The following is a 20,931-nucleotide window of genomic DNA, read 5'->3' as shown; positions in this document are numbered from 1 at the left end:
GTGCTTACTAGCGATATGGTGCCTCATTTGGCTGATGTGGCCTCGGATAGTGGTATTGTGTTCTGAGGGGAGAAAGGTCCCCCTCTAGAGCAGATCTCTGCCTTGTGCGCCAAGGAGAGGTTTGAGGGGCGTTGGCGGAAGCCCGTGCATTCGTTGCGAGGGCAGATCCCTCCACCTCGGTGCACTCCGTACCTGGTCATAAAGATACCAGGGATGGTGGTGCACCCCCGGTAGTAGGTGGGATCGTGGCGCCCATGGATGGGCTCCCTCCTGTCCGGGAGCCCACTGGGTGCCCTCCCACCTGTCTCAACCCCACCGAGACCCGCTGCGAGGTGCGTGGGTCGTCCCCTAGATCAGCTTCCCCTGACTCGGTGGCCCCCGGTGCCCCTCTGCTCGGGGGTGCCGGGGTCACCCGCCTAAGGATCTCCCCCGTCCCGCGATTGACGGGTGGGCTAGTTCGGCCCCGCTTGCGGGGCCTAGGTATCCACACGAGGTTATTAAATGTAGCTCCTATGTTGGAACATTAGGGGCTTAGGCCTCACTAGCCGGTGGCAGCATCTCATCGAATATTTGCATCAGAAAGAGATTGACATTGTGGGACTGCACGAAACAATTCGCCAGGATTTTAGCATCCACGAGCTCCAGCAGTTGTCCCGTCACCATTTTGCCTGGCAGTGGCTCCCTGCGACGGGCCACTCTGGGGGAATCTTGCTTGGTGTTAGGGAAGATGCGTTCTCGGTTGAGGACATGGCCGTCACTGGCCGATGAATTCACCTCACTTGGGAGGTGATTATCATCTATGGTCCGGCGGACCATAGCCAGTCGGTAGACTTCCTCGCCGAGTTGAAAAACAAGGTGGAGAGGTGCACCACCCCGGTGGTGGTGGCCGGCGATTTTAACCTCATTAGGTGGGCTTCCAATAAAAGCATGCTAAGTGTGGATAGACCCCGAATGCGTCTCTTCAATGATTGCATTGCGGACCTGGCGCTCTGTGAGATAGCCCCCGTTGGGGCTAGGTTCACGTGGTCGAATAAACAGGCGGACCCCATCCGGAGTGTCTTGGATCGGGTCTTTGTGTCGGCCCAATGGGAAGTGATGTTCCCTCTTTGTGGTCTTAAGGCGGTCACGCAAATTGGCTCCGACCATACCTCCCTGATTTTCTCGATGGGGGATGGGTCCCTGATAACCCACAAGTATATGGGATCACAACAGTTTTCGAGGGTAGAATATTCAACCCAAATTTGTTGATTCAACACAAGCGGAAGCCAAAGAATATTCTCGAGTATTAGCAGTTGAGTTGTCAATTCAACCGCACGTGAAATACTTAGTATCTGCACCAAAGTATCAGTAGCAAAGTAGTGTGATAGCAACAGTAGCAATGGTAACCAGTAGCAGCAGTGACATCAGTAGTGACAGAGTAACAGTAGCAGCAGCGACAATAGTAGCGGCAAAGTAACATAGCAAGGACCAGTAGGAAAAACTCGTAGGCATTGGATCGGTGATGGATAATTATGCCAGATGATATTCATCATGCAACTGTTATAACACGGAGAGATATGTAACTAGCTCCAGTTCGTCAATGTAATGTAGGCATGTATTCCGTATGTAGTCATACGTGCTTAGGGAAAAGAACTTGTATGACATCCATTGTCCATCCCTCCCGTGGCAGCGGGGTCCTAATGGAAACTACGGGATATTAAGGTTCTCCTTTTAATAGAGAACCGACACAACGCATTGGCACTTAGTGAATACATGAACTCCTCATACTATGGTCATCTCCGGGAGTGGTTCCGGCTATTGTCACTCCGAGGTTGCCGGGTCATAACACATAGTAGGTGACTACAACTTGCAAGATAGGATCAAGAACACACATATACTGATGACAACATAATAGGTTCAGATCTGAAATCATGGCACTCGGGCCCTAGTGACAAGCATTAAGCATGACAAAGTAGTAGCAACATCAATCTTAGAACATAGTGGATACTAGGGATCAATCCCCATCAAAACTAACTCGGTTACATGATAGATCTCATCCAACCCATCACCGTCCAGCAAGCCTACGATGAGATTACTCACGAACGATGAAGAGCATCGTGGAATTGGCGATGAAGGAAGGTTGGTGATGACGATGGCGACGATCTCCCCTCTCCGGAGCCCAGAACGGACTCCAGATGTGCCCTCCAGAGGAAGAACAGGTGGTGGCGGCACCTCCGTATCGTAAAACGCGATGAACTCTTCTCCTTGATTTTTTTCCGGATGAAAGGGACTAAATAAAGCTGGAGTTGGAGGCGGTGGAGCTCCGTGGGCCCCACAAGCCTGCTAGGCACGACCATGGGGACTCGCGCTTGGTGGGCTTGTGGGCTCCTCGCTCCACTCCTCCGGTTGATTCTTGCGCCAGTAATTTTTATATATTCCACAAAAAATCCTCGTAAATTTCCAGGTCATTCCGAGAACTTTTATTTCTGCACAAAGACAACACCATGGCAATTCTGCTGAAAACAACGTTAGTCCGGGTTAGTTCCATTCAAATCATGCAAATTAGAGTCCAAAACAAGGGCGAAAGAGTTTATAAAAGTAGATACGACGGAGACGTATCAACTCCCCCAAGCTTAAAGCCTTGCTTGTCCTCAAGCAATTCAGTTGACAAACTGAAAGAGACAAAAGAAAAACTTTTATGAACTCTGTTTGATCTTGTTGTTGCAATTATGTCTAACTCATATTCAGAATTTCAGCAAGATCACAAGCTAACCACATAAGCAATGACATCTAGGTCTCATGGTAAACTCATATCAATGGTATAATCAACTAGCGAGCAATAATAATGAGTTTCAAATGTCAACACTTCAATCAAAACAATCATGAAGCAATATGAATAGGTGGTATCTCGCTAGCTCTTTGTGAGACCGCAAAACATAAATGCACATCACCTTCAATGACCAAGGGCTGACTGAACATTGTAATTCATGGCAAAGAAGATCCAGTCACAGTCATACTCAATCTCAATTAAAAGCAAAGAACAAAAAATGACAGAGGTGCTCTCTAATTGGTGATTTTTGTAAGAAGAGGATGACTCAACAAAAACATAAATAGATAGGACCTTCACAGAGGGAAGCATTGATTTGCAGAGGTGCCAGAGCTCAAGCTTTTAAAACAGAGATAATAATTTTGGGTGGCATGCTTTCATTGTCAAAGCAATGACCAAGAGTTTTCAACATCTACCATGCTACACATACTATAGGCGGTTCCCAAACAGAAAAGTAAAGTTTTGACTCCCCCACCACCGATCAATCATACTCCCCTACTAGCCGAATACTCGGGTGTCGTCCATACTAACAACAATCCAGGGGAGTTTTGTTTGCAATTATCTTTTCGATTTGAGCATGGAACTGGGCATTCCAATTACCGGCCCCTTTCTCGTGAATGATAGTGAATAAACACGTATCGAGGATAACACGCCTAGCATGGACGATACTGATCGCCCCTTCTCACCACATGAGCGGTTCGGGTATGCAAAATAGATTATTTCTTGAAGGTTTAGAGAGTGGCACATGCAAATTTACCTGGAACGGCAGGTAGATACCGCATATAGGTAGGTATGGTGGACTCATATGGAACAACTTTGGGTTTATGGAAGTGGATGCACAAGCAGTATTCCCGCTTAGTACAAGTGAAGGCTAGCAAAAGACTGGGAAGCGACCAACTAGAGAGCGACAACGATCATCAAAATGCATTGAGATTAACCAACATTGAGTGCAAGCATGAGTAGGACATAAATCACCATGAACATGAATATCACAGAGGCTATGTTGATTTTGTTTCAACTACATGCGTGAACATGTGCCAAGTCAAGCCACTGGAATCATTCAAAGCAGGATACCATCTTATCATACTACATCATAATCATCATGAAATTCATGTTGGCATCCAAGACAAACCATTATAAGGTCCTAGCTAATTAAGCATCGCATCAGAAACTATAATCTATAAGTTGTCATTGCAAACATGTTTCTCTCACAACAAAGCTGAATCAGGAACGATGAGCTAGTCATATTTACAAAAACAAAATAGATCGAGTTCATACCAGCTTTTCCAGGCTCAGTCACTTCATCATATATCGTCATTATTGCCTTTCACTTGCACGACCGAATGATGTGAACAATAATAAGAGTGCTCGTGCATTGGACTAAGCTGGAATCTGCAAGCAAACACAAAGGAGAAGACAAAGTAATATGATTCTTTGACAGATAAACAGATATGCATACGAGAGCCAATAAACATTGTAACCATGGTCTTTTACCTTGACCCAAAGAAAAAGAAAACTATTTACATGGGAAAGCTCCCAACAAGCAAAAGAAGAAAAGGAAATCTTTTTGGGTTTTCTCAAACTAGACAAACACACGAGAAGAAAGCGAGAAAAAGAAATAAACTCGCATGGATGATACAATGGCAAAGTGTGAACACCGACTATCAAAGTGAAAGTGTGAGCAAGAATATAAAGCCGGTGAGAAACATGTACTCCCCCAAGCTTAGGCTTTTGGCCTATGTTGGTCTAGTCCCAAGGAGGGAAATAACCAGCTCTGGGGTACTCCGGAGTGTACTGAGGGTGCCACTGCTGGGTGAGCTCCTGTGGCTCCCACTGATAAACTGGCGTCTGGTACTCGGCTGGTAGCTCGGGCACGGGCGCCTGTGGTGGCTCTATGCCCCAATATGCGTAGATGTCCGAGGGCATACTAATGCACCTGCCTAGATGAAGATTGAACAAAAAAGGAGCAGGCAAGGTAATAGTCTCACGAGTACCCTGACTAAATACCAGGTTATAAATCATCCTCTTATTTATATCTTTATCAAGAAAGTCATGGCGAACCATGCTATCATAATCTAGATATCTCTCAGGAAGAAGAATATCTTCTTCCTCGTGCAGTATAATAGGTATCTCAAAATGTCTAGCAAGACGGGTAGCATAGATACCTCCATAAACAACGCCTTTAGAACGGTTCGTGTTCAACCGTTGAGCTACTATAGCGCCCAAGCTATAAGTTTTATCATTATAAAAGGCTTCGCGCAAAACCGCGAGATCTGGGGAGCTAAGGGCCCCAGCTTTCCCATGGCTAATCAAACATTTTCCCACGAATAATGAGAAGTACGGAAGCACGGGAAAATGTATGCTAGCAGCTCTAGCGCAAGACACTCCTCTCTCCTCTCCTACGAATATAGTATCGATGAAAGCTTCCAAGTCCCGTGGACGAGGTTCATGAATATCCCCAACATAAGGTAATTTGCAAACATTGCAAAAATCCTGAAGTGACATGCGCTGGGGGATATCATATAACTTGAACTCAACCATAGGAGGGTTCTTCCTTGGATAGAAGTTAAAGCTTTCCACGAAAATATTAGTGAGGAGGAGGTATTGTGGACATTTATCTTCAATGAAGGCGGTAAGGCATGCGTTCTCCACCAAGTAGTAGAAGTCCTCATAAAGTCCGGTGGTGCGTAAGAACACATCGCTTGGCCACTCACACGCTCGACCTTCTGCAACTCGAGGGATCGGATACTTGGGTTTCTTCTTCTCATTTTCGTGATCCTTGGGGTCACGGCTTGAAGAGCCTCTTAGGAACCTCCTCATCTTTTCCTTTTTCTTTCACTTAAAATTTCTGAAATTTTTAGTGACTCAATGGGAAAGTGAACAAGGCTCAACAAAACTCGTAGCAACTACTGGTACAAGTGTATACAGGCCATATCACGCATCAACACCACTTGGGACCAGCTAAAATTAGCATGCAAAGCTCAAGAACAGGGTCACCAAGGCAGCAAAAATACGCGACGTATAAGGCAGTAGAGCAAAAACTAGTTGGACCAATAGAGGAGTCACATACCAAGGAGCTGATACGTCCATTTTGCATCATGCTTTCATGTTGATATTTATCCCTTTATGGGTTGTTAGTACACTTCACGATACAATACTTATGCCTTTTCTCTCTTATTTTTCAAGGTTTACATGAAGAGGGAGAATGCCGGCAGCTGGAATTCTGGCTTGAAAAGGAGCAAGTTTGAGATGCCTATTTTGTGCAACTCCAAAACCCATGAAAATATACGAGGATTTATTTTGGAATTTATAAAAAATACTGGGCCAAAAAAGTACCAGAGGGGAGCCAGCAGGAGGCCACAAGCCTGCTAGGCGCGGCCTACCCCCTAGCCGCGCCTAGGGGGCTTGTGGCTCCCTGCTGGCCCTCTGGCCCCCCTCTTTTGCTATAAGGAGGGTTTCGGTCCAGAAAAAATCAAGAGGAGGCTTTCGGGAGGAATCGCCGTCGCCACAAGGTGGGACTTGAGCAGAACCAATCTAGAGCTCCGGCAGGATCGTCCTGCCGGGGAAACTTCCCTCCTGGAGGGGGAAATCGTCGCCATCGTCATCATCAACACTCCTCTCATCGGAGGGGACTCATCACCATCAACATCTTCATTAGCACCACCTCATCTCCAAAACCTAGTTCATCTCTTGTAACCAATCTCCGTCTCGGGACTCCGATTGGTACTTGTAAGGTTGCTAGTAGTGTTAATTACTCTTTGTAGTTGATGCTAATTGGATTACTCGGTGGAAGATTATATGTTCAGATCCTTGATGCTATTCAATACCTCTCTGGTCATGAACATAATTATGCTTTGTGAGTAGTTACTTTTGTTCCTGAGGACATGGGATAAGTCTTGCTATAAGTAGTCATGTGAATTTGGTATTCGTTCGATACTTTGATGTGTTGTATGTTGTTTTTCCTCTAGTGGTGTTATGTGAACGTAGACTACATAACACTTCACCATTATTTGGGCCTAGAGGAAGGCATTGGGAAGTAGTAAGTAGATGATGGGTTGCTAGAGTGACAAAAGCTTAAACCCTAGTTTATGCGTTGCTTCGTAAGGGGCTGATTTGGATCCACTAGTTTAATGCTATGGTTAGACTTTGTCTTATTTCTTCTTTCATAGTTGCGGATGCTTGCGAGAGGGGTTAATCATAAGTGGGATGTTTGTCCAAGTAAGGGCAGCACCCAAGCACCGGTCCACCTGAAAAGGATCGAGATGGACCTAGAAGGGGGGTGAATAGGTACAAATCCAAATTTTAATAATTACTTAGCAATTTTAGGCTAAAGTGCGGAATATGAGTGTGAGCCTAATAATTGGTATGACAAAGAGTAAGCTATTAGGAGTGAAGCAAGGCAAGCAGTAAACAATAATCAAATACAAGTATGTAATAAGGATTAACACAAGTGGAGAGTTAGGGTTAGGAATAACCGAAACTCCGAGAGAGACAAGGATGTATCCCGATGTTCACTTCCTTGGAGGGAAGCTACGTCACCATTAGAGGGGCGGATGTTACCACGAAGGCACACCAACGCCATGAAGGCTCACCCTATTCTCCCTTTGAGATAACTCTACGAAGGCGTTTCTCAACCACTAGTGGTAAGCCTTGAGGTGGCTTCCAAACCTTCACAAACTTTCCGGGGGATATCACAATGGTTTGATTCCTCTCCGAAGACTCCTACCGCCTAGGAGTCTCCAACCTCCAAGAGTAACAAGATCACGGGGATTGCTCAAAACTTTCTCAAATCACAAATCACTTTGGTGGGAAGGAGGAGAGGGAGACGATCTATCTTTTGATTGGAACAACACTCAAAAGGACTCACAAATGCTCTTGGGATCTAGGATTTGGTGTAGACAAGAGTGAGTGAGAGGAAAGGTGTTCTTGGGTGTATCTTAGCTGTGTTGAACACCCTTTCACGAGGTGGGAGAAGAGTATTTATAGTGTGGAGTGAAATCCAGCCGTTGGAGGTGCAATAAGTCACACAGGGTCCGGACGTCCGACACTTGTCGGAAGTCCGGGCGTCCGTGAGGGGCCGGACGTCCGACAGGGGTCGGTCGTCCGAGACCTGTAGGCATGACTGGAACTCTTCTGAATTCATCAGTGGCCGGACGTCCGAAATGGGTCGGTCGTCCGAGGCCTGTAGATGTGCCTGAACATATTTGAATTCATCAGCATACGGACGTCCGGAGTGGCCCGGAAGTCCGTGTTATACAACACAATTTCTACTGGTGGTGGCTTCTCAATTTCCGATGGGGGTCGGACATCCGGCGCTCGGACGTCCGAAGGGAGCCAGATTTCCGAGATATAGGGCACACATTCTACTGGTGTAGACTTCCGGATTTCCGGAGCTTGGCCGGACATCCGGCCCTCGGACGTCCGGAGGGAGCCGGATTTCCAAGATATAAGTCTCACAAACTTCTGGTGCCTGGCTGCGGATTTCCGAAGCCAGCCGGACGTCCAGCCCTCGGACGTCCGGAGGGAGCCGGATGTCCGAGGTAATTGGACATGTATTGAATTGAAAGCAGAGTGGATAGTATGTGGTGTTTGGTATGATTGTAGAGATGTGGTATGAGCAAGTTTATCGCAAAGCCTGTGATCCCCTCTTAATAGTGCGGGATCCCTATACTCAATATCAGTAAACTCAAAAGACTACTCTACATCATCTCTTCTTAATCCCGAGTCTTCTCGGAATATAAATCACCAACCTTTTCAGGCAACCTTTGGCACATAAATCTTAATCTACTAAAGTACTTGCCGTCCTGAGATACACTCAACAAATAGGATTAGTTTCCTATGTATGTGTTGTCATTAACACCAAAAGACGATTAGGGGCATATCATGCACTTTCAATCTCCCCCTTTTTGGTAGTTGATGACAACATATACATAGGTCTCAAAAATATTAAACATACATTATAGTCTAGGAGATATTTAGTACGGAGCTCCCCCTTAAGATATGCATGATAAAGAAATCGAAGCTCCAAATGGATCAACATGGAAGGATAATAAATCATCATAGAAATAAAGGAGCAAGACTTAATAGTGTACGATGATATCATAGCAAGTCACAACCATTCATAAGTAGCCATACATGAGTTTTATCCATTACATTAATCCCCAAAGACTAAAAATGATGAGAATAAAATTTTAACTACGATACATTACTCCCCCTTTGGCACCAAGTACCAAAAAGGGAGCCATCAACAGCACCAACCAAACACAAAGCTCATCACCATCATCATCAGCATCATCAGCCAAACCACTGCCCCGAGCCTTGTCAAAGAACTCAGACCACTCAGGACCAGAAGGGAAGCCAAAATCAATGGAAGGAGCAGCAGGAGGGGCCTCATCATCACTCACATCAAGAGCGCCCGAGGCTCTCAAACGAGCCTTGAGGGCATTCTGGGAGGAAACTAAGCGGGAAACCACATCATGGGTTTGACCACACTGAAAGGAGACAACCTTCATCAAAGCAGAGTGAGCTTTGCCAAGGAATTTGGCAATGCGACCGAGAGGAGCGGAGCTAGATGAAGGGGTGGCGGCCCGTGCAGCAGTGCGGCGAGTGGTAGTAGAGGAAGAAGGGGCGTTCTTGGGAGCAAAGTCATCCGCCATGTGAGCGGGAATGGCCCACTTGCGATGGATGTGAGTGGTAGCCACAGAGAAATCAGCAACATGGTTAATAAGTGCCTGGATGAAAGGAGCGTGAGGAAAGGCTCACTTGTACTGAAAGCTAGCAAGCCGAATCTCATGCCATAGGAAATGGGGCACATTGATTTTGCTCTTGGGGTTCTCGAACAAGTGGTACATGATGTCGATACAATAGCCACTGCAAGAACCCGTATCACCCATCTTGGTATAGATGGTACGAATGACACACTGAAAGATAATGAAGTAAGGTGAGCGCCAGATGGATACCTGGTTAAGGTCCTTCATGCGCTCATCCACATCAAGCTCACGTAGTGGTTTGATTAGGTGTCCACACACGTCAATAGTCTTAGGCGCATGGTTAGGATCATCCTTATGTATTTTATAACCGGAATGGGGGAAACCCAGTGCGGCAACAAAAGTAGCATAAGTGGCTTTGAAGCGAACGTCAGAGGTGATCCAGCTGACAGTGTTGTCGGAGCCAAAATGACATGTGGCATAGAACTAGTGAATGGCAGCAGCATTATAGTCGCAATGAAAAGCAAACGGGGCGGCAAGCCCCGATGACTCAATAAGCTCAATGGCACCCGGATATTTCGCCGGGTGCATGCGAATATGCTCAACATCAATGAAAAGATGATTAGATAACCCCTTAGGAACTATGACGGTGGTAAAGATGGCCGCCTGGACGTTTGTGCGGAAACGTGAATCCGTAGAATCACTGCCGACCTTGTATTGATTTACGTCGCGGCGGAAAGTAAGATAGGAAGCTGCGCCAAGTGTGGTGAAGTTTGTGATATCACGACCTAACGTGGCAGGAGGCTCTAAGGAGATGTGGCGAGCTTCACCTGCAGGCTGGGCAGGAGGCGGTTGCGGCATGTAGGACGCCCTGCGAGTCCCGAGCTTGGACGTGGACCTTCGAGCGACGTGTTGAGGAAGTTCCTCGGCGGCAAGCTCCTCCTCGAAGTTGGGGTCAGCATCATCAGACGGCGAGGGAGATGGCGAACGCCGGGGCGGAGATCGCCGGGCAGTCCGTTTGAAGGGACGAAGTGGCTCATCCGATTCCGACCCCGTGTTCATAGGGGTGCGAGAGGATGAGCCGGCCATGGTCTTCTGAGCGGTGTCCTTGGTCTTGCCCATGAAGCTCAACCCTACGCGGATGAAAAATCCCCAAATGAGGAACGAACATGGAGATACATGGGAGAAATCAAATCCAACACGAAAGGAGACGGAGAAGTGACCTGAGGATGGATCCCGCGAAGAATACGGAGGAAGAAGTAGGGGATCCGCGGAGGAGATCGGCCCGATCTCGAGGAGATCGACGCTGGGCATGGGCTCCTCGAGCAGTTCCTCGAGCTGGCGGTGGCGGCTGGGGGAAAAGGGGGCGCTGGGGGTTAGGGCAAAAGCCCAGCCCCGCGCCCATCTTTATATAGAGGCCCCGAGGCGTCGGACGTCCGAGAGGCGTCGGACGTCCGGAGGTTGTTCCGGCGTCGTACGACCGACATTGGTCGGACGACCGGAGGAGGTTTTGCCGTGTCGGACGTCCGAGAGGCGTCGGACGTCCGGAGGTTGTTCTGGCCCCGGACGTCCGAGATTAGCTGGACGTCCGAGAGAGAGAGGAGAAGGGAGAGGCCAGTTCTGGTAATTTTTGTTTTGATGATGATGACTTGCATGGTATCACAAAAAAAAAAACGAACACTGTTTTCCTAGAAGCATTACATGCATGAAATGATCTGTGCGTACGTTGTAAGCTTAAAAACACATAGAATCACGACTCCCCCTAAATGTATGCCCACATCAAGACACAACCATAATGTGAGTGTATGTATGTGTGCAAGATTTCAAGATATGTTGTCAAGCTCCAAGATACCAAGTTCACGCCTAAGTTGACAGAACCTAGCTCTGCTAAGTGGCTTGGTGAAAATGTCGGCTAACTACATGTCGGTACCCACATGGGTAATATCAATGAAACCCTTTTGCACATGGTCTCTCAAGAAATGATACCTAATATCAATATGTTTTGCGCGAGGGTGATCAATGGGGTTCACAGAGATCTTTATGGCACTTTCATTATCACACAGAAGAGGAACGTGTCGATACGTGATACCATAATCCTTCAGTGTTTGCCTCATCCATAGCAATTGAGTAGCACAGCTTGCGGCTGCAATATATTCGGCCTCGGCCGTGGAGAGAGAAACACAGTTCTGCTTCTTCGAGGACCAACTTACCAACGAGCTCCAAGAAACTGACATGCACCGGAAGGGGATTTCCGTCCCACTTTATCACCGGCCCAATCCGCATCAGAATACCCAATAAGATCAAACTTTGCATCCTTAGGGTACCATAAGCCTAACTTTGGGGTGTGAACAAGGTATCTAAGAATATGCTTAACCGCCGTGTGATGGCTTTCCATAGGGGAAGCTTGAAATCTAGCACATATTCCTACACTTAACATGATGTCTGGTCAAGATGCGCAAAGATAAAGCAGCGAACCAATCATGGAGCGATAAGTAGATGGGTCAAAAGGAATACCGTTTGAGTCTTCATTTAGAACTACATCAGTGGGCATGGGTGTCTTCATTGGTTTAGCATTTTTCATATCAAATTTCTCAAGAATGTCCTTGAGGTACTTAGTTTGAGACAAGAAAATCCCTTCTTGAAATTGTTGTATTTGAAAACCAAGAAAGAACTTCAAGTCCGTGTTGAGTGACATCTCAAAGGTCTTGGTCATGGAGGCCGCAAACTTCTTGCACAAATGGATGTTAGGAGAACCAAAAATGATGTCATCTACATAGATTTGGCACAAGATCAAATCACCATTTTCCCTCTTAGTAAAAAGAGTGGGATCGATCACCCCCACCACAAAGCCATCATCGAGTAGGAACTTCTTAAGATGATCGTACCAAGCACGGGGTGCTTGTTTAAGACCATAAAGTGCCTTGTGAAGTTTATATACATGGTCTTTGTGATGAGGGTCAACAAACCCAGGTGGTTGTGATACATATACCTCTTCTTGTAGAGGACTGTTAAGAAAAGCACTTTTCACATCCATTTGATGCAAGGTAAAACCATTGAAAGCAGCATAGGCCAATAAAATGCGAATGGACTCAAGACGAGCAACAGGGGCGAAAGTTTCACCAAAGTCCAAACCTTCAACTTGGGAGTACCCCTGTGCTACTAACCTTGCCTTGTTGCGTAGGACAGTCCCGTTCTCATCTTCCTTGTTCTTGAAAATCCATTTAGTTCCAATGACATTATGTTCCTCAGTTGGTCGTTCTACCAATGACCATACTTTGTTGTGTGTAAAACTGTTTAGCTCCTCTTGCATAGCAAGTAGCCAGTCATTGTCACATAATGCATCCTCAACCCTGTGTGGCACGGTACTAGAGACAAATGAAAAGTGAGCACAAAAGTTTGGTAATTGTTTACGAGTCACTCTATCTTCCGACACGCCTGTGAGGATTTGATCAATATCAACACGACCGGCCACACGTGGCATGATGGAGGTCAAGGTTTCACGAGGTTCAACTTCGTTTCCATCATCAACGTCCTCAACATATGGATCATTTATGTGCGGAGGAAGATATTCCTCTTCGCGTTGCACCTGTTGAGGTTCATCATCAAGCATACCCATACTTTGGTCTACCTCTTGAAGATCAACTTGTTCTTGAGTGTCATCAGGGTGAGAGACATGTTCTCCCACTTGATCCTCAACAACTGGCATGATGGGTGTGCTAATATCTTGTGGAGGTACAGGCAGTGAACTGTCTTGAGGATGCGAGATGTTCTCATCATCTTCATCATCATCATGGGGTCTTTGTTCCATAGGCAGAAGTTCACCTACACCCATGTTTAAGATATCTTGTGGGGAGTCTTCTTCACGTGCATCATTTAGATCAACTTGCTCCCCATGGGAGCGGTTAAATTCATCAAACGTCACGTCACAGGTTTCTATAACACATCCAGTGGATTTGTTGTAGACTCTGTAGGCGTGAGAGTTTGACCCATAGCCAACAAAAATCCCCTCAGTTTTTTTGGATTGAAATTTCCCTAACCGTTCCCGTTTGTTGAGGATGAAGCATTTGCATCCAAACACACAAAAGTACTTAACATTGGGCTTGTTCCCAGTTAGGAGCTCATATGGAGTTTTCTCCAATATTGATCGGAGGAAGAGCCGTTTGATGCATGACATGCTGTGTTGACGGCCTCAGCCCAAAAGCTATGTGGTGACTTGTATTCATCTAACATGGACCTTGCCATTTCCACAAGTGTCCGGTTCTTCCTGTCTGCCACACCATTTTGTTGGGGGGTGTAAGGTGCGGAATACTGATGTTCAATCCCCTCATCACTAAGAAATTCTTCTAGGGTGTAGTTCTTGAATTCAGAGCCATTATAACTTCTTACTGCCTTGATGTCCTTGTCAAACTTCCGTTGGGCTTGTTTGGCAAAGTCAATGAAAGTGACCTTCGTCTCGTCCTTGGACTTGAGAAAGAACACCCATGTATATCTTGAGTAATCATCAACAATGACTAGGCCATACTTTTCCCTCCAAGACTTGCCCATGAAGGAGGCCCAAATAGATCCACATGAAGGAGCTCTAACGGCCTCGAAGTGGATACAACGTTCTTGGGTGGATGTCTTGATTGATGTTGTTTCCCAGCTATGCATGCACTGCACACACGATCTTTCTTAAAAGATACATTTGTTAGTCCAAGAATGTGATTACCGTTTAAGAGATTTTGAAGATTTTTCATGCCAACATGGGCGAGCCGGCGATGCCACAGCCATCCCATGTCGGCCTTGGCCATTAGACAAGTTGTATGGAAAGTGATCTCTTTCGAGAAATCAACCGTGTAAAGGTTGCCATCCAACTCTCCAACAAAAGCCACTTCAAGAGTGTCTCCCTTAAAGACTTTCACATCCGTTAGTCCAAATAGTGTGTCGTAACCGACGGAAGCCAATTGGCGAACTGAAAGTAAATGATATTGAAGAGATTGGACAAGCATGACATTTGCAATAGACATGTCATTAGTGCTTGCCACCTTGCCCAACCCAATTACCTGCCCTTTCCACCCTCCACCAAATACAATGCTCATGTATGGTCGAATGGCTAGCATGAAGTCATAGAGCAAGTTACTATCTCCGGTCATATGATTGGTGCATCCACTGCCGATCACCCATTTTGCTCCACCGGAGAAAACAACCTGTAAAGAATTAAGACTTGGTTTGAGGTACCCATTTTGTCATGGGGCCTTTCACATTAGTTACAAGAGTCTCAGGGACCTAAATAGCATAGAATCGAAATGCATTACGGGGACCAACGAATTTAGCATAGACCTCTCCTTCCTTTGATTTTCGTAGTACATAGGATGGCGGCATGAATTCGGTTGTCTTGTTGTGAGTAGACGAACCCCTAGTGGCCAATCCACTCACAACCTTACCTTTCTCCGTGTGTCCCTCTGGTACAAATATTTCCTTAAGAGGAGTGGTACACTTGAGAGGAGATGCACTTTTCTTGGCAGTGCTTGGGTTGAACCCAAGCCCTTCCTTGGCGAAACCTCCATTGTGTCGACTTAAGATCTCATTGAGAGTCTTTTGTCCTTGTGCACATGTCATGAGACCTCTGTCTAGCTAAGCCCTTAACGAACAGTTTTCCTCAAGGATAGATGTCAGTTCACTACTAGGGTTAGTAGTGCAGGTATCAACATTGATAATAGGTGAGGAGTAGGCCTTAGCTAGAGTGTCAAGATAAGTGACCTTAAGTGCCTCAAAGCTCTTTGTAAGAACAATGAGTTTCTCTTCCTTGTCTTTGAGAGACAAGGATAGACGCTCACACTCCTTAGAAAGAGAAGCATGAGAGTTCACAAGTCGGTCTTTATCATTTAGTAATTCTCTGCACACATTTCCAGCCTTTTTCAAGGAGGCAAGATCATTAGCATGTTTATCAAGGTTTTCACCTACTTTTGAACATAATGCATCATTTTGTGCTTCCTCATAAACGACTTTCTTCTCAAGGAGTTCATTTCTCTCCTTCTCCTTAGTGACGAGGGTTTCGAGTTCGTTGATGGTATTGGTGTGCTTACTCACCATCTCCATAAGTATGCGAAACATAGTGAGCTTCTTTCCTTTAAGAGAGCACATAAATTTGTTCATTTTAGCAAACATGGGATGATCTAAATCATTATCCTCATAATGATCTTCCGCATCAAGATACTTATCAGAAGGGGTAGTGTAGCGACCCGACTCAAGACGAGTCAAGCCTCTGTGTTTCTGTGCCATCCCTGGATCAGTATGCTGGCACACACAGTACATCAATGTATATATCAAAGTGCAATCACATGTAAATAGCGTAAAACTGATATATACCTTAAATATCTCAGCGGAAGCAGTCAAGGGAGTGGAGTCCCAATAAACACCAACGACAAGTTGAGTGTAGACCGTAACCCTGAATCGTACTCTTACTCGTCGAAGAAAAATATCTACAACATAAGACGTTGCAGCCGTGTAGGTCAGCATATTGAATATGCCGGCAAGTCACATAAGAGAGGGGTAAAATGTCATCTATACTATATGCATATATGGCAGGTGAGGTTATAAATTTTTAGCGAAAAGCAAGTTTTCTCCTACATCAAGAGGGGGCTAAAAGCAAAATGTTACTACAAAAGTTGGTTGTTAACGAGATGGTTCCGCCAACCAGTTCTCGTACCCGAATTGTCAATAATTACCCTCATCAAATATATTTATAAAGGTGTTGAGAAATCCAGATAACTTCAGTTCCTTTGGCTCAAGTTGTCCATGACCGTGGACACGGCTAATCGATTAGGTTTGAGTACTCTGCAGAGTTTTGCACACGTCCCCCACAAGATTTGATCGCCTCCGTGTATGTCCTCGCACTTCAGGGTGTTTGAAGACCGGATGATCAAAACATGGTCTTTCAACGGGTCCCTCTGAATCCCTGTCGGTGCCCATCCATTCCTACCGTTCTTCTACATCTGCTAGCACCGCCTGTCCAGAGTCGCCGTGTTGTCCAACCAAGCCAGAGCCCATAATGACTTGTGGCTGTGCAGGTAAGCCTTGGGTCTTGAAAATATCCGTCCGTCTCTCTGAGCCTGGGTGAAGCTTTCCGCAGGATGTCATGGCCGTCCCCAGCATCCTGGGCATCCACTGGGTTCTCCAGGGAGCCGATCAACCGTCCTTCACCCAGAGTTGCATTGTGTCCGAGGTCTTGAAAATCTTGTCTTAACCGCTCTTGATTATTTAATCAACCTCGCATCACTCGTGTTATGCACTCAACCGAAATCCCGTCTACTCAACCATAGCAATATGAAATTGGTCGTCCCGGGCCAAGTATCGGGGTTGTTGTGTGACTACCACATGATACTACAATCTATACTAAAATTTCCAAGTACCTAAGGAGCATGCAATTGGGCATAGGATGGTAGAACTACAATGCATAAAACATAGGTGATAGTATGATCAAAGTGACTTGCCTGGTGATGTTGACGAAGAAGAACTTCTCGAGAAAATAACTTGATAGACTACTCGTCACTCTCCGAAGAAATCTATATAACAAACATATCATTCACATAAGCACTCATACTAGCAATCATTCTAGCAATCAAAAGAAAAGAGAGAGCGAATAGGAATCCGAAAGAAACTTCAAATAAGACTAGGGAGTCTTCTACTACGTCAAACACTAAATAGTTTTTGTCTAACAGAAAATAATAACAAGGAACTAAGATATAAAGTTAACTAAGTTAAGATAGAGTATTTTTCACAAAACTTTTTGAAAGTATTCCCAAACGGGATTTGAAACAGTGCGGAAACCAATTGCAAGTTACTAAGGAACTAGAATTGATTTCATGATAACAAATAAAAATAAAATAAAAACTTGTTGCAAAACTACTGTTAACTAACATAAACAAAACAATAATGTTTCTGAAATAATAAGGAAAATATTTTAAAACAAAAGTAGAAAAGGAATTAGCCGAAATCCTAAAAGGGGTGAAACAGAAATTGTTTCACAAGAAACAGTGAGCTAAAATACTCAAACAAATCTGAAATTGTTACCACTGATAAATAAGATCACTAGTGATCAGTAGCAAAAGGAATCAAATTAAAAGCTATTTTTAAACTCCTGGAATAGGCAAAACAAGGTTTAACCTAAATCTGATCTAACTTATATTTGAAAATTTCAAACATAGACAAATTATATATTTTTAAAAACTACAGGAACTTTGTGAACTACTGGAAAAATAATCACTATCGTTGGACTTCGGGATCAAAAGTTATGGGCTAAACAAGATTGAAACTTTTCTGTTTTTGGAATTAAACAGAAAAAAGGGAAAAAACTGATTTGTGGACAGGGGTCCACGTGGCATCTTCTAATTGGCTAAGGGGGTAAGTGCTGCGGGGATAACTAACAAACGGCAGCTATTTAACTAATTCGCTTCGGCTAAACTTAAGTGAAAGAAAACCAATCGGTTTTATCTAAAAGACCGAAGGGGTAAGTACCTCCTAATCTACACCGTTGGAAATAGATCTAAGGGCTAAAACTAAAAAAACAAAACAAGTAAAAAAAGAAAGGAGGGAGGGGCCTTACCATGGTGGAGTTGCTCCCGTGCTGGTGGCCGATGGGGCTGGTCGTGGTGGAGCTCCGGTGGGGTGGGGGAGGGGCCGGCGGGAGGAGTGGTGGAGGGGGGCGAAGGGTGGAGGGGCTCCAGGGAGGGGAGGGAGGCGAGGTGGAGGGGTGGCTGCAGGGGGGGCGACGGGATGTGCTGGGAAGTTTCTGGCAGGAGATTTTTCGTGGGGTGGGGAGGAGATGCAGGGAGGGGGGCGACGGGGTGGGGTGGTGCGGCAGGGAGGAGAGGGTGCAGGGGGGGCGAGGTGGAGGAAGGGCGGCGAGGTGGAGGGGCTCCTATGAGTTTTCTGGTGGTCAACTCCGACGAGGTGGCGCGCGAGCTAGAGGCGAGGAGAGGTGGCGGTTTCAACGGGAATGGAACGAGGAGGTGCAGGGGGTTCTTATAGAGGCGACGGGAGGCGCTGGGAAGGAATGTGCTTCGCGAATCCCGGAGGTGGGGATTCTTCTCTCCATGATGGAAGGTTCTGTCACGTGAAGAAGAGATGGAGGTAGGAGATGATGTAGGTTGGGCCAAATAGGAAAGTGTCTTAATTGGGCCACCTCCTATTTCCATTTAATAGAGATTCCTTTCCTATTTTTAAAACTAGGAAACTAAAACGATAAAAAGGAAATCAATTCAATTCGGAATAAAGAGTTTTTATATACTAAAATTATCAGAAAAATAAAATATAGATGATGGGCATTTTTCCACGGCAAAAATAAAAACTTCAGAAAAAATTATTTTCACAAAATTGCCTAAAAGGTTTATTTTCTTTTGCAAATAATTTTCAAATGACCCTCTAAGTTTGAGGGTTCAAATAACTTTCAAAATGCCCGTGGGTTCGAGGGTCATGTTCCTCCTCTCTTTTCTGTTTGAAAGAATGTATTTCCTGGCATTTCTTGCACGAAGAAAACGAATAGAAATGCAAAAGAATTCAAATGCAAATATCTCCGTTCAAATTATTTATAGTTGAAGAAGTCATGTCATCTTCTCTCTTTGCTTTCAAAAGATTGAACTTGAATTCACCGGAGAAGGGGAAAGTCATTTTATTCCCTCTCTTTCAAAAGTTTTGAAAAGTTTCAAATTTCCACTCAAGTTTCAATCACTCAAGCAAGCAAACAAACAATCAATCTAATAATTATATTAACATTCCAAAATTTATAATTTTGGGATGTTACAGGTAGAAACTAGACTGAAAGAGTTTAACCGTGGGGTTACCTTAACCTTATCATGGGAGCTTTGGTCTTCCCCATCTCCCATGGCAGTCTTTGCCATCAAACACTTGTGAGTGTTGTCCTTGTAGTCCTTCATATAGTTGTAGTGAACAACATCACCACTTTTGTTGACTAGCCTCAAGGTACTCTGTGTATCTTGAGCTACTCCGGCAACTCCACCAACATCTTCTGGATCTGATTCTTCTTGTGCAACCATTGCTCTTCCATCTGTCCTCTTGGACTTGGAGTTCATAGGGTTTGGCAACTTCTTCTTTACAAAGGTCTTTGGAAACCTTGGTTTGTCTTCTGTCCTCTCATAAGGGCAGTCGTTGGAGAAGTGGTTGGTTTCCTCACAGTTATAGCATTTCCTTACCTTCTTCTTTGGGAATCTTCCCTTGAACTTCCCTGCACTGAACTTCTTCACAAAGAGAGCAATGTCCTCAAACGATGGGTTTTCATCAGAGTCAACATCATCACCATCTTGACAGTAATCATCACCTTCTTCTTCTTCTTCACTTTCTTCTTCGTCATACTCATGCTTGGCTTTCAAAGCAAGATTGATCTTTGATGTTGAAGTGCCATGCATGGCTAGGTGCTTTGTTGCATTTTCCTTTGACTCTTCAAATAATTGGAAAGTGGATATGATGTCATCCGGAGTCATTTCTTTGAAAGCATGATGCTGTCTCATGTCCCATACCATTTGATGGTGATATGGAGCAAGAGCGTGAAGTAACTTGTCCACAAGAAATCTCTTGGTCAGACTGGAACCATCTTGCGTCTTGTCACAGTCACATGACTCAATGTCTGCGGCAAGAGTCATGAGCCGTTCTAGTAGTTGCTTGGGAGATTCACCCTTTTCCATACATAAATTCTGTAATTGCCCCTTGGCAATTTCATATTGAGCAAGCCGAAGAGTGGAGGTACCGGTCTTGGTCCTTATGATGCTGTCCCACAATTCCTTGGCACTTGTGATGTGAATGTAAGGTCTTCATTGCTTGTCATTCATTCCTTTTCTTATGCACATGATCGCAGTGTCGTTGAGATGCTTGTCATAAGTTTCTCTGGGCGTGAGGCATCTTGGATCAACAGGATTGTACCCATGCTCGAGGATGTCCAGCATCTCATCATTGGCGTACCTAAGATGATCCTGCATACCAACTCTCCACAAAGCAAAATCGGAATTGTCATCAAGCAAGGGAGGTTTTCCTCCAGGATTGTACTTAGGTTTCTCAATTCGAGATCTAGCATAGAGCCATGGAACACTGGTTTGGTTCCTCTCCGGAGGAGGTTGGCCAAATGAGGTAACGTGCACGTGGGGCCCTGAGGCCCTCGGGGATGTGGTTGTCCCTGTGGTTAGTGATGCTAGTCTCATTTGAATTATGGCCTCAAGAGAAGCATCATGCTCCTATTTTTGCTTAGCAAGGGCCCGTTCCAGGTCCTCAGAGGTGAAAGACTTGACTTCTGCGGAAGTCCCGTCCCTCTGCACTGGAGCTACCATAGCTGGATCCATGTCCATCTCGCTCTAGGGCGGTTAAGCCACACAAATAGAGCACGAGGCTCTGATACCAATTGAAAAGGATCGAGATGGACCTAGAGGGGGG

The sequence above is a fragment of the Hordeum vulgare genome, chromosome 7H (genome assembly GCF_904849725.1).
Source record: "Hordeum vulgare subsp. vulgare chromosome 7H, MorexV3_pseudomolecules_assembly, whole genome shotgun sequence".
In the NCBI taxonomy this organism is placed as follows: domain Eukaryota; kingdom Viridiplantae; phylum Streptophyta; class Magnoliopsida; order Poales; family Poaceae; genus Hordeum; species Hordeum vulgare.
Note: the sequence above shows the minus strand (reverse complement) of the source record.